At 47.9% G+C, this 15281-nt stretch overlaps 1 protein-coding gene across 6 annotated transcripts in view; it reads left to right on the forward strand.

Annotated features, from left to right (window-relative positions):
• The window catches only part of LOC138291300 (ankyrin repeat domain-containing protein 17-like), a 1121799-nt gene that overhangs the window by 650890 nt on the left and 455628 nt on the right, over nucleotides 1-15281 (forward strand). The gene's annotated exons all lie outside the window — the stretch shown is intronic.

Consider the following 15281-nt stretch of genomic DNA (forward strand, 5'->3'; position numbering starts at 1 on the left):
TCCGCGCCATGTGCTGATCCGGAGAGAGCTACCCTGGTCTCTTTTTGACTGATTTTGACCCTTTTGTCTAGTTTTTAGGTGTGTCAAGGATGTCCCCAAAGACCGGTTTCAAACCATGCGAGGACTGTCACCGCATGATGTCGTTGACGGATCCGCATCGGGTCTGTTTGTGGTGCCTAGAGTGCGACCATGACCCGAAGTCTTGCTGTGAGTGCCGGGCATGGACCCGAAGGTCTTGAGGGAGCGGTTCATCAAGCTCATGACGACCCGGCAATCGACTCTGCATAGGTCCTGGTCTTGCTCAAGGGGAAGTCTCGAGACTGCTCCGGAGCCACCACCATTCTTCTTCCTCGAAGTCTTCAGGACAAGGTAAGAAGAAGAAGAAGAAGTCAAAGAGATCCCGTCACCCTTCGACTTCACCCCGTTGCTCGGCTGATGGGACGCAAGAGGAGCATCAGTGCTCGAGGCCTCTGTCTTTGGAGCCTGCTTCTGGGTCCGCTCCGCCCTTCCTCGAGTTTCTGGGAGCCGGAGCAACCCCTGCCCAATTGAAACAGTTTTATGAGGCTATGCCCCTCATTTTTTGGCAGGCTGACCCGGATACGGTGCCTTTGGGCCCAAGGGGTTCAGTCGGGGGACCTTCGAGTTCCACGCTGACTGCTTCGGCTCAGGCCACCGAGGTCCCCTCCCGATCAGCTCTCAGATCCGCACCGGCGCAGGTTGTACCATTGAGACCTTCCCCAATGCCAGGTCGATTTCGATGCTCGCGATGTCAGTGGTGCCCACCATTGACGTTGACCCAATCCTCATCCCCAATGACTCTGAGTCGGAATGGCTTCGGCCAACGTCTCCTCTGTCTTCGATGGGGTCTATTCACCCCTTCGTCGGACTCTGACCCTTTTTCTTATGGGTACGAATTCCGGAAAGGATTGGAGGTGTCCCTGGACCCTTATGAATACCAGGATGACTCTAATTTGGACTGGGCACAGGAGTTGGGCGAGGCCTGGACACTTCTCCAGATGCTGGCATGCTGCCCGCCTACTACCGTGGCTACTGTGGAGGGAGCGACTTATTCTATGGTGGTCAGTAGGGTGGCAAAGGTCCTTGGCCTTGAGCTGCCTACTGTTCAGGTCAGGTCAAATCTCCTGATGGACGTTCTTCAGCCAAGGGCTTCCACATCTGTGCCCCTTCTGCCATTCAATGAAGCCCTCACCGATGTCCTATTGGGTACCAGACCAACACAGGTGCTTCTGTGAAGAGGACTATCGCTCGCTGCCATCAGCCCACCCCGAATTACCCTAAATTCCTGTCTCAACACGCCACGCCTGAGAGCCTTATCATCCAGGCTTCCTCTTCCTCAGGCGCATTCCCTTCCGCACCCCCGGATAGGGAATCTGGGAAGAAGTGGTTTTCATCTTCCAGTCTCAGGCTGCAGCCGTGAACACCGCATGCCTTTTGGGCCGCTATACCCCCTCTGTAGGATGCGGTTACGAAGGTTCTGCCGCATATCCCTGAGGAGGCCCATGCTATTGTCTCCCAAGCTGTCACCGATGGGAGAGATGCGGCAAATTTCACAATCAGATGTGGGCTGGATATGACCGACTCTCTAGGTAGATCGGTTGCGACGACGGTGGCCTTGAGGCACCAGGCCTGGTTGCGACATCTGGTTTTTCGGGGGATGTCCAACAGACTCTTATGGACATGCCCTTTGATGGCTTCCGTCCCTTTGTAGTCAAGGCAGACTTGGCTTTGGAGGGGTTCAAGGGCTCCAGGGCTGTGGCTCTGTCCCTCGGCCTTTCCACTGCCCCTCGCCCCCAACAATCTACATTTTGCCCCCTTTGTGGCCAAGGAAGAGGCTCCTTGTTTCATCCCCATCCCAGCCACCGTGCCACCCACGATGTTCAGCCGCTTGTTTGGCCAGGGTCACGAAATCCTACGTGGGCATGGCACAGGGAACCAGAGGTCTGGCCAGTCCACCCCTGCCCCCGCTCTGGCGCAGCAGTCTCAGTGTCATTTGCGGCTTTGCGCTTTGGCGTGGAAAGTCATTAAAAGAAACTGACGTCACGGCGTCTATGTACTACTCCCGATGTCATGGCGACTATGATGCCAACAACGCCCACAGTCGACCGACGCCACCTACTAATATGCAACGGTATTGCTCGAAGAAAAAATCTCCTGTTCCAGTCTGACGCCTGGAGGAAATTCTAGTGTAAGGAATCTGCAACTAGAATGTCTCTACCAGATATATTGTTACTGGAGATAAGTAACTTGTATGTTAGTTAGATTGGATAGAATAATGGAGGGATAGAAGAGGGAAGAGTTTAGAAAGTATTAATTGGGAATTCATAGTAATAAGCTGAGGTTTGGGTTGAGTAAAAGGAGAGAGGGAAGAGTCTGTAGAAAGGGATTAGGGAGGCCACAGTAGTAAAATGAGGTTTGGGGTGAGTGAAAGGAGGGATGCAAGAGGGAAGAATTTAGAGATGGTTGTTTGGTAGAGATCACAGTAGTACAATGGGTTTTGGGGTGAGCCAGGAGGAAGAGAGAAGATTCTAGAAAGGGTTATTTTGGAGATCATAGTAGTAGAATGAGTTTTGGGATGAGTCGGAGAGTGGAGATAGACGATAGATTGAGAGGTTAAGGATGAGAAAGGCTGTTTCTTGTTTTTTTTCGTTTTTTTCTTTTATACAGTAGGAATAAAGTAATAAAAATATAGATACAGGACTACATAAATAAGGGTATATATGTACAAGGAAGATAATGGAAGAGGTTGCAGTGTATAAAGAGGTTCGTTGGGGAGGGAGGTGGTAGTGCCCTGAAAAGGAGAAAGGGGCGCTCAAAGTGACAGAAATGGAAGAAACAGAAGTTAAACCAGGGTGCCCATGAGATGAGGTAGTGACCGATGAGACAGACCAGGAAGACACATGTGGCCCCAAATCCACAGGAGAAGAGGCACTTGGAAAAAGGGGGCACACCCTGGGCCGAGAGTGGGACTGGGGGCAGGGCTATGACAGGCCCTGATAAAAGGAGATCATCAGGCACCACTGACAGATGAACAGTGTGCCCAAGAGAGGCCCTGATAAAAGGAGAAACACCAAAAGGGCCTCTGCGAGACGGGCACTGGGCCCAAATTGCTATCCCTAAGCTGTCACTAGCTTTTATGGTGTCAGTTGTGAGTTGAGTTACATGCTCTACAGGTCAATGCACAATGGCAACTTCATTTATAGATGTTTCCCAAGCTACATGGTAGGAGATGTGGCATGTCTTGCACTACATAAGTTTGGGATTCAGGAAATAAACATTTTAATGATAGCTCCAATACCTGACCACATTGTGTGTTCCTCAGCATTTAATTATTCATTCAAATATGAGAATGCAGCTTCCAAGCGCTGTGATAAAGTGGACTTCTCCATCTTATGTCTGTGGGATGGAGGCCCCGGTATGCACAATTCAATGTTTGGTGTCTGTTATAAGCATAGTGCCTTGTCCAGCTCTCAACAAGTGTCGTGATGCGCAACCCTTTTGGACGAGAGTCCCTGGTACAGCATCTACATGAGAGCCCACACTTCATTTATACTGGCAGACCCACTATTTTTCCCTTGTGCAGGGCGCAACTGACATGCTAGATTCCACTGGGAAATGGGCGTTGTAGGAAAACGGTTCCCTGTTGCACTTACCTCCCACATTTTGCCTGATATTGATGCTGACTTGACTGAGAAGTGTGCTGGGACCCTGCTAACCAGGCTACAGCACCAGTGTTCTTTCACTAAAAATGAACCATTGTTTCCACAATTGGAACACCCCTGGCACACAGATAAGTCCCTTGTAAAAGGTACCAGTGGTACCAAGGGACCTGTGACCAGGGAAGGTCCCTAAGGGCTGCAGCAAATGTTGTGCCACCCTAAGGGACCCCTCACCTAACACATGCACACTGCCATTGCAGATTGTGTGTGTTGGTGGGGAGAAAAAGGCAAAGTCGACATGGCATCCCCTTCAGGATGCCATGCACACCAAATACTGCTTGTGGCATAGGTAAGTCACCCCTCTAGGAGGCCTTTAAGCTCTAAGGCAGGGTGACCTATACTACATGTGAGGGCATAGCTGCATGAGCAATATGCCCCTACAGTGTCTAAGTCCATTGTTAGGCATTGCAGTGTGGCTATATTAAGTATATGGTTTGGGAGTTTGTCAAAAACGAACTTCACAGTTCCATAATGGCTACACTGAACACTGGGAAGTTTGGTATCAAACTTCTCAGAATAATAAACCCACACTGATGCCAGTGCTGGATTTATTAAAAAATACACACAGAGGGCAACTTAGAGATGCCACCTGTATTTTACCCAATCCTTCAGTGCAAGACTGACTGGTCTGTGCCAGCCTGCCACTGAGACAAGTTTATGACCCCCTGGGGTGAGAGCCTTTGTGCTCTCTGGGGCCAGAAACAAAGGCTGCAGTGGGTGGAGGTGCTTCACACCTCCCCCCTGCAGGCACTTTAACACCAAGCAGTGAGCCTCAAAGGCTCAGGCTTCGTGTTACAATACCCAGGGCACTCCAGCTAGTGGAGATGCCCCCCCCCAACTTTTGGCGGCAAGTCTGGAGGAGATAATGAGAAAAACAAGGAGTCACCCTCCACTCAGGACAGCCCCTAAGGTGTCCTGAGCTGAGGTGACCCCTGCCTTAGGAAATCCTCCATCTTGGCTTTGGTGGATTCCCCCAATAGGAATAGGGATGTGCCCCCCCTCCCCTCAGGGAGGAGGCACAAAGAGGGTGTAGCTATCCTCAAGGACAGTAGCCATTGGCTACTGCCTCCCAGACCTAAACACCCCCTAAAGTGGGTATTTAGGGGCAACCCTGAACCCAGGAAATCAGATTCCTATAACCTGAACAAAGGAGGACTGCTGACCTGAAAGCCCCACAGAGACAACGGAGACAAGAACTGACTTGGCCCCAGCCCTACCGGCCTGTCTCCAGACTCAAAGAACATGCACAGGGATGCATCCACCGGGACCAGAGACAAAGGTACAGTTTTAGGGAAAGAACACTGGTGCTGGGGCCTGGTTAGCAGGTCTCAGCACACTTTCAAATCATAACTTGGCATCAGCAAAGGCAAAAAGTCAGGGGGTAACCATGCCAAGGAGGCATTTCCTTACACAACCCCCCATTCTCCCCCCCACCCCCCCCCAAACACCCACCCAGCCCCCAAACGAAAGAGGATGAGACTAACCTGTCCCAAGAGAGTCTTCATTTTCTAAGTTTAAGAACCTGGAAAGGCCATCTCCATTGGCATGGGCAGTCCCAGGTCTGTGTTCCACTATAAAGTCCATTCCCTGTAGGGAGATGGACCACCTCAACAGTTATGGATTTTCACCTTTCATTTGCATTAGCCATCTGAGAGGTCTATGGTCAGTTTGAACTACAAAGTGAGTACCAAAGAGGTATGGTCTCAGCTTCTTCAGGGACCAAACCACAGCGAAGGCCTCCCTCTCAATGGCACTCCAACGCTGCTCCCTGGGGAGTAACCTCCTGCTAATGAAAGCAACAGGCTGGTCAAGGACCATCATCATTTGTTTGAGACAAAACTGCCCCTATCCCATGTTCAGAGGCATCAGTCTGCACAATGAACTGCTTGGAGTAATCTGGAGCTTTTAGAACTGGTGCTGTGCACATTGCTTGTTTCAGGGTGTCAAAGGCCTGTTGGCATTCTACAGTCCAGTTTACCTTCTTGGGCATTTTCTTGGAGGTAAGTTCTGTGAGGGGTGTCACTATTGATCCATATCCCTTCACAAACCACCTGTAATACCCAGTCAAACCAAGGAATGCCCTGACTGGAGTCTGGGTTTTTGGAGCTGCCCACTCCAGAATAGTCTGGATCTTGGGCTGGAGTGGCTGAACTTGGCCTCCACCTACAAGGTGTCCCAGCTAAACCACAGGTTCGATGGCATATGTTGCTGCAGATACACATGTTTGGCACAGTCCGCTGCCTGGTGTTGGGCTCGGAGTATTACAAGTTGTTTTTCTTCGAAGAAGTCTTTTTGGTCACGGGACCGAAGGACTCCTCCCTCCTCGGCTCCATTGCGCATGGGCGTCGACTCCATCTTAGATTGTTTTTTTCCGCTGTCGGGTTCGGACGTATTCCTTTTCGCTCCGTGTTTCGGTTCGGAAAGTTAGTCAAAATCTCGGAAGAAAGCGTCGGTATTGTTCCGTTCGGTATCGGGATAGTTAGGTACATCGACACCGATCATCGGAAGACTTTGGGGTAGTTTCGATCCCCCATCGGGGCCTGGTCGGCCCGACCGCGTGCGACATCTAAGCCGATGGAACGGACCCCGTTTCGTTTCTGCCCAAAATGTCACAGTAAGTATCCTTATACAGATCAGCACTTGGTCTGTAACTTGTGCTTGTCCCCCGAGCACAAGGAGGATACCTGTGAAGCCTGTCGAGCCTTCCGGTCCAGAAAAACACTCCGGGACCGAAGAGCCAGGCGTCAACAAATGGCGTCCACGTCGACAAAACAACGTTTCGACGAGGAAGAGGAAACATTCTCGGTTCCGGAATCAGAATCCGGAGACTCCGACGTCGAACAACAGCAACAAACTGTGAGTAAGACGTTGAAAAGTAAATCCATCGACAAACCGAAAGCCCAGGGGACGCCACTGCCAACAGGCCATGGCTCGACCCATAAAACAGGCGACCCGTCGAAGGCGCCGAAAAAGGGCACGCCCATAGCGAAGACACCCGACTCCGGTCGAGGGACCGCCATGGAGCAACCTCGGAGCCGAGAAAGCGGCTCCGAGAGACAAAAACAAGATACCGGCACCGAAAAACATCGGCACCGAGAATCCATGCCGAAAGGAACAAAAATTCTGTCGGTGCCGAAACCGAAAAAAGATTCTCTCTCGGCGCCGAAAAATACCACACCTTCATCCTACTCAGAGGAACAAGGAATAAGTGGCCAAATTCACAGATTTGGACAAGAGCTCCAAAGTGTAGAATCGGACTACACACAAAAGAGACTGTACATCCAGCACGACACAGGGAAGATATCAACCCTTCCCCCAATCATGAGGAAAAGAAGGATCGGACTTCCAAAGGATGACGCACAACCACAAGCCAAAGTGGTTAAAAAAGTCACGCCTCCGCCCTCTCCACCACAGGCATCGCCGGCACAAACGCCGCCACAAATGCACTCACCAGCGCAAACTACCATAAGTCATGACGATCAGGATCAAGACGCTTGGGACCTGTATGACACCCCAGTGCCGGACAATGATCCCGAGTCATACCCCACAAAGCCGTCACCGCCAGAGGACAGTACCTCATACTCGCAACTGGTGGCTAGGGCAGCAGAATTCCACAATGTCCAACTGCATTCCGATCCTATAGAGGATGATTTTTTATTTAACACCCTCTCGGCTACACACAGCCAATATCAATGTCTCCCAATGCTACCAGGGATGTTACGGCACGCAAAACAAATTTTTGAAGAGCCCGTAAAATCAAGAGCCATCACCCCAAGGGTGGATAAGAAATACAAACCACCACCCACAGACCCAGTGTTTATTACTTCGCAGTTACCACCTGACTCCGTGGTAGTAGGGGCAGCTCGCAAGAGAGCAAATTCACATACATCTGGCGACGCCCCACCTCCGGACAAAGAAAGCCGAAAATTTGATGCGGCAGGGAAAAGAGTAGCATCACAGGCAGCCAACCAGTGGCGCATCGCAAATTCACAAGCGCTGCTGGCCAGATATGACCGCGCACACTGGGACGAGATGCAACTTCTCGTAGACCATCTTCCCCAGGAATACCAAAAAAGGGCGCAGCAAATAGTGGAAGAGGGACAAACGATCTCAAACAATCAAATCCGCTCTTCACTAGACGCAGCCGATACTGCAGCAAGAACAGTCAACACTGCTGTCACCATAAGGAGACACGCTTGGCTACGCACTTCAGGTTTCAAACCTGAAATCCAGCAGGCTGTCCTTAATATGCCCTTCAACGAGAAACAACTTTTTGGCTCTGAAGTGGATACAGCCATTGAAAAACTTAAAAAGGACACAGACACGGCCAAGGCCATGGGCGCACTCTACTCCCCGCAGAGCAGAGGCTCTTTCAGAAAAACTCCATTTAGAGGGGGGTTTCGTGGCCAACCCACAGACACCACCAGCCAACAAACAAGAACCACACCATATCAGGGTTCCTTCCAAAGGGGAGGTTTCAGGGGATATCGGGGGGGTCAATTCCCAAGGAGTAGGGGAAGATTCCAGACTCCAAAAACACCTCCACCTAAACAGTGACTTTCAAGTCACGCAACCCCTTCACTCAACACCAGTGGGGGGAAGACTAAGCCAATTCTACCAATCTTGGCAACAGATTACAACAGACAATTGGGTATTAGCAATAATCCAACATGGCTATTGCATAGAATTCCACAACTTCCCACCAAACATCCCCCCCAAAACACGCAAAATGTCACCACAACATTTAGAACTTTTAGGACTAGAAGTTCAAGCACTACTGCAAAAGGATGCAATAGAGTTAGTACCAGTACAACAAAAAAACACAGGAGTTTACTCCCTGTACTTTCTAATTCCAAAAAAAGACAAAACATTAAGACCAATATTAGATCTCAGGACACTAAATACCTACATCATATCGGACCATTTTCACATGGTCACACTACAAGACATCATTCCACTGCTCAAACAGCAAGATTACATGACCACATTAGACCTAAAGGATGCGTACTTTCATATACCAATACACCCTTCTCACAGAAAGTACCTACGGTTCGTATTCAAAGGAATACATTACCAATTCAAGGTGTTGCCATTCGGAATAACAACTGCACCAAGAGTGTTCACAAAATGTCTAGCAGTAGTAGCAGCACACATCAGGAGACAACAGATACATGTGTTCCCTTACCTAGACGATTGGCTAATCAAGACCAACACAGTAAAAAAATGCGCAAACGATACCACATTTGTCATACAAACCCTTCACAAACTGGGGTTTTCCATCAACTATACAAAATCACACCTAGAACCGTGTCAAACACAACAATATCTAGGAGCAACCATCAACACATCAAAAGGAATTGCCACTCCAAGTCCACAAAGAGTGCAGGCATTCCACAAGGTAATAAGTGCTATGTTTCCAAACCAAAAGATACAAGCAAAATTTGTGCTAAAACTTCTAGGCATGATGTCATCATGCATAGCCATTGTCCCAAACGCAAGACTACACATGCGACCCTTACAACAGTGTCTAGCATCACAATGGTCACAAGCACAGGGTCAACTTCAAAATCTGGTGTTGGTAGACCGCCAAACATACCTCTCGCTTCTATGGTGGAACAGCAAAAATTTAAACAAAGGGCGGACATTTCAGGACCCAGTGCCTCAATACGTTATAACAACAGATGCTTCCATGACAGGGTGGGGAGCACACCTCAATCACCACAGCATTCAAGGACAATGGGATATACACGAAACAAAATTTCATATCAATTACCTAGAACTGTTAGCAGTATTTCTAGCGTTAAAAGCCTTCCAACCCATAATAACACACAAATACATTCTTGTCAAAACAGACAACATGACAACAATGTATTATTTAAACAAACAAGGAGGAACACACTCAACACAATTGTGCCTCCTAACACAAAAAATTTGGCAGTGGGCGATTCACAACAACATTCGCCTAATAGCACAATTTATTCCAGGAATACAAAACCAACTAGCAGACAACCTTTCGCGAGACCACCAACAAGTCCACGAATGGGAAATTCACCCCCAAGTTCTGAACAAGTACTTTCAAATTTGGGGAACACCCCAGATAGATTTGTTCGCAACAAAAGAAAACTCAAAATGCCAAAACTTCGCATCCAGGTACCCACACCGCGAATCACAAGGCAATGCTCTATGGATGAGTTGGTCAGGGATATTTGCGTACGCTTTTCCCCCTCTCCCTCTCCTTCCATATCTAGTAAACAAGTTGAGTCAAAACCAACTCAAACTCATACTGATAGCACCCACATGGGCAAGACAACCTTGGTATACAACTCTACTAGACCTTTCACTAGTACCGCATGTCAAACTACCCAACAGGCCAGATCTGTTAACACAACACAAACAACAGATCAGGCATCCAAACCCAGCATCATTGAATCTGGCAATTTGGCTCCTGAAATCCTAGAATTCGGACACTTAGACCTCACACAAGAATGCATGGAGGTCATAAAACAAGCTAGAAAACCTTCCACTAGACACTGCTATGCATCTAAGTGGAAAAGATTTGTTTACTACTGCCATGCCAATCAAATACAACCATTACATGCCTCTACTAAAGACATAGTAGGATACTTACTACATTTGCAAAAAGCAAATCTCGCTTTTTCATCTATAAAAATACACCTCGCAGCAATATCTGCTTACCTACAAACTACTCATTCATCGTCTCTATTTAGAATACCAGTTATTAAAGCATTCATGGAAGGGCTAAAAAGAATTATACCACCAAGAACACCACCAGTTCCTTCATGGAATCTTAACATCGTCTTAACAAGACTCATGGGTCCACCTTTCGAACCCATGCATTCCTGTGAAATGCAATATCTAACCTGGAAGGTCGCATTTCTCATTGCAATCACATCCCTCAGAAGAGTAAGTGAAATACAGGCATTTACCATACAAGAACCATTTATTCAAATACACAACAATAAAATAGTTCTAAGAACAAATCCAAAATTTCTGCCAAAAGTAATCTCACCATTCCATTTAAATCAAACAGTAGAATTGCCAGTGTTCTTCCCACAACCAAATTCTGTGGCTGAAAGGGCACTACATACATTAGACATCAAAAGAGCACTAATGTATTACATTGACAGAACAAAGCTAATCAGGAAAACAAAACAACTGTTCATAGCTTTTCAAAAACCACACATAGGAAATCCAATCTCTAAACAAGGCATTGCTAGATGGATAGTCAGATGCATTCAAACATGCTATCTTAAAGCCAAAAGAGAATTGCCTATTACACCAAAGGCACACTCAACCAGAAAGAAAGGTGCTACAATGGCCTTTCTAGGAAACATTCCTATGAGCGAAATATGTAAGGCTGCAACCTGGTCTACGCCTCATACGTTTACTAAACACTACTGTGTAGACGTACTAAATGCACAACAAGCTACAGTGGGCCAAGCTGTACTAAGAACATTATTCCAAACTACTTCAACTCCTACAGGCTAAACCACCGCTTTTAGGGGAGGTAACTGCTTTATAGTCTATGCCAAACATGTGTATCTGCAGCAACATATGCCATCGAACTGAAAATGTCACTTACCCAGTGTACATCTGTTCGTGGCATTAGTCGCTGCAGATTCACATGTACCCTCCCACCTCCCCGGGAAGCCTGTAGCCGTTTAGAAGTAGATCATAAATCTTAAACATCTGAACATTTGTAAATAATTATTAGAAACTCTTAACGTACATACATATTCACTCCATTGCATGGGCACTATTTATACCAAACAACTCCATCCTCACCCTCTGCGGGGAAAACAATCTAAGATGGAGTCGACGCCCATGCGCAATGGAGCCGAGGAGGGAGGAGTCCTTCGGTCCCGTGACCAAAAAGACTTCTTCGAAGAAAAACAACTTGTAATACTCCGAGCCCAACACCAGGCAGCGGACTGTGCCAAACATGTGAATCTGCAGCGACTAATGCCACGAACAGATGTACACTGGGTAAGTGACATTTTCATTCCCTGCCCTATCTGACATTTGGATGCCTTGATAGAGAGGTCTGCTGCTTGCAGGGCCTTTAAAACCTTCTTCAGGTGGACCAGGTGACCCTGCCAGCTGGAGCTAAAGACAGTAATATCGACAAGATAAGCTGCACTAAAGGACTTGATTCACCAACCTTTGGTAGGTGGCAGGGGCAGTCTTTAAATCAAAGGGCATAACAATAAACTGATCATGCCCATCAGGTGTGGAGAATGCTGTCTTTTCTTTTGCTCCTGGTGCCATTTTGATTTGCCATTACCCTGCTGTCAAGTCAAAGGTACTTAAGTATCTGGCAGCACCTAGTTTGTCAATCAATTCATCTGCCCTTGGAATGGGATGGGCATCTGTCTTGGTGACAGAATTAAGTCCTCTGTAGTCCACACAAAACCTCATCTCTTTCCATCCTTGGTGTGAGGTTTGGAGACTAAGACCACTGGGCTAGCCCAGGGGCTGTCAGAGTGCTCAATGACTCCTAATTCCTGCATCTTGTGGACTTCCACCTTGATGCTTTCCTTAACTTCGTCAGACTATCTGAAAATTTTGTTTTTGACAGGCATACTGTCTCCTGTGTCCACATCATGGGTACACAGGTGTGTCTGACCAGGGGTTAGGGAAAAGAGATCAGCAAACTGTTGTAAGACTTTCCTACAGTCAGATTCCTGTTGGCCAGAGAGGGTGTCTGAATAGATCACCCCATCTACTGAGCCATCTTTAGAGTGTGTGGAGAGGAGATCAGGGAGAGGCTCACTCTCGGCTTCCTAGTCCTCATCTGTTACCATCAACAGATTCACATCTACCCTGTCATGAAAGAGCTTGAGGCGGTTCACATGGATCACCCTCTTGGGGGTCCTGCTAGTGCCTAGGTCTACCAGGTAGGTGACCTGACTTTCTCTCTAGCACTGGGTAAGGGTCACTCCATCTGTCCTGAAGTGCCCTGGGAGCCACAGGCTCCAGAACCCAAACTTTCTGCCATGGCTGAAATTCAACCATAGCAGCCTTTTGGTCATACCACATCTTCTGGAGTTGTTGGCAGGCCTCAAGGTTTTTGCTTGCCTTTTCCATGTACTCTGCCATCCTGGAACGTAGGCCTAGGACATAGTCCACTATGTCTTGTTTAGGCTCATGAAGAGGTCTCTCCCAGCCTTCTTTTACAAGAGCTAGTGGTCCCCTTACAGGATGGCCAAACAGAAGTACAAAGGGGGGAAAACCCTACTCCCTTCTGAGGCACCTCTCTGTAGGCGAAAAGCAGGCATGGCAAGAGGACATCCCATCTCCTTTTGAGCTTTTCAGGGAGTCCCATGATCATGCCTTTCAATGTCTTGTTAAATCGTTCTACTGGTATGGTGAATTTGTAAGTCACCCCACACTCATTCCACATATGCTTTAGGTATGCTGACATGAAGTTGGTACCCCTGTCAGACACCACCTCCTTAGGAAATCCCACTCTGGTAAAGATACCAATGAGTGCTTTGGCTACTGCAGGGGCAGTAGTGGACCTAAGGGGAATTGCTTCAGAGTATCTAGTAGCATGATCCACTACTACTAGTATATATTGGTTTCCTGAGGCTGTGGGAGGTTCAAGTGGACCCACTATGTCCACACCCACTCTTTCAAAGGGGACCCCCACCACTGGAAGTGGAATGAGGGGTGCCTTTGGGTGTCCACCTGTCTTACCACTGGCTTGACAGGTGGCACAGGAGACACAAAACTCCTTTACTTTCTGGGACGTTAGGCCAATAGAAATGGTTAACTAACCTTTCCCAAGTCTTGGTTTGTCCCAAATGCCCAGCAAGTGGAATATCATGAGCTAAGGTCAGGATGAACTTCCTAAACACCTGGGGCACTACCACTCTCCTAGTGGCACCAGGTTTGGGATCTCTTGCCTCAGTGTAGAGGAGTCCATCTTCCTAGTAGACTGTGTTCCAGTGATTTTTCCTTTGGTCTCTTCAGCAGCTTGCTGCCTAAGGCCTTCAAGAGAGCGACAGGTTTCTTGCCACAACTGTTCCCTTGTGGGTCCCACTGGGCCTAAGAGTTCAACCTGATAAGGTTCCAACTCCATGGGCTCAGTTCCCTCAGAGGGCAGAACTTCTTCAGGCTCCAAAACCACTTTTTCACCCTGAGCCTTGCAATGTGCCCTTGTCTTGACACACACCAGTTCAGGGATACCCAGCATGGCTGCGTGGGTTTTGAGTTCTACCTCAGCCCATAGTAGGACTCCAGGTCATTTCCAAGCAAACAGTCTACAGGGATATTTGAGGAGACCACCACCTGTTTCAGGCCATTGACCCCCTCCCCATTCTAAAGTTACCATAGCCATGGGATGTACTTTAGTCTGATTGTCCGCATTGGTGACTGGATAAGTTTGTCCAGCCAGGTATTGACCAGGGGAAACCAGTTTCTCTGTCACCATGGTGACACTGGCACCTGTATCCCTCAAGCCTTCTACACTAATCCCATTAGTTAAGAGTTGCTGTCTGTATTTTTGCATATTAGAGGGCCAGGCAGCTAGTGTGGCTAAGTCCACCCCACCCTCGGAGACTAATGTAGCTTCAGTGTGAACCCTGATTTGCTCTGGGAACACTGTTGATACCACCTGGAGACTGGCTATTCCAGTGCTAACTGGAGTAGAGTTTGAAGTGAAACCTTGCTTGGGACAGGCCTTGTCTCCAGTTTGGTGTCCCTGCTGATTACAGCTGCGACACCAGGCCTTTTTGGGATCAAAGTTTTTACCCTTGTACCCAAAATTGGGATGTGAAGGGGCTTTGGACCCTCCCTCCTGAGCAGGTTTTTGGGGCCCTGTAGAAGACTCTTTACTTTTACCATTGGATGTCTCAACACTCTTCCCCTGGGGAGTCTTTGTGACACCTTTCTTTTGGTCACCCCCTGTGGAAGTCTTGGTCACCCTATTCTTAACCCAGTGGTCCGCCTTCTTTCCCAATTCTTGGGGAGAAATTGGTCCTAGGTCTATCAGATGCTGATGCAGTTGATCATTGAAACAATTAATTAACAGGTGTTCTTTCACAAATAAATTGTACAGTCCATCATAATCATTTACACCACTGCCGTGAATCCAACCATCTAGTGTTTTAACTGAGAAGTCAACAAAATCAACCCAGGTCTGGCTCGAGGATTTTTGAGCCCCCCTGAACCTAATTCTATACTCCTCAGTGGAAAATCCAAAGCCTTCAATCAGGGTAGCCTTCATGAGGTCATAGGATTCTGCATCTTTTCCAGAGAGTGTGAGGAGTCTATCCCTACACTTCCCAGTGAACATTTCCCAAAGGAGAGCACCCCAGTGAGACTTGTTTATTTTTCTGGTTGCACAAGCCATCTCAAAAGCTGTGAACCATTTGGTGATGTCATCGTCATCTTCATATTTAGTTACAATCCCTTTAGGGATTTTTAGCATGTCAGGAGAATCTCTGACCCTATTTATATTGCTGCCACCATGGATGGGACCTAAGCCCATCTCTTGCCTTTCCCTTTCTATGGCTAGGA

Source organism: Pleurodeles waltl, chromosome 1_1 (assembly GCF_031143425.1).
Source record: "Pleurodeles waltl isolate 20211129_DDA chromosome 1_1, aPleWal1.hap1.20221129, whole genome shotgun sequence".
Taxonomy (NCBI): Eukaryota; Metazoa; Chordata; class Amphibia; order Caudata; family Salamandridae; genus Pleurodeles; species Pleurodeles waltl.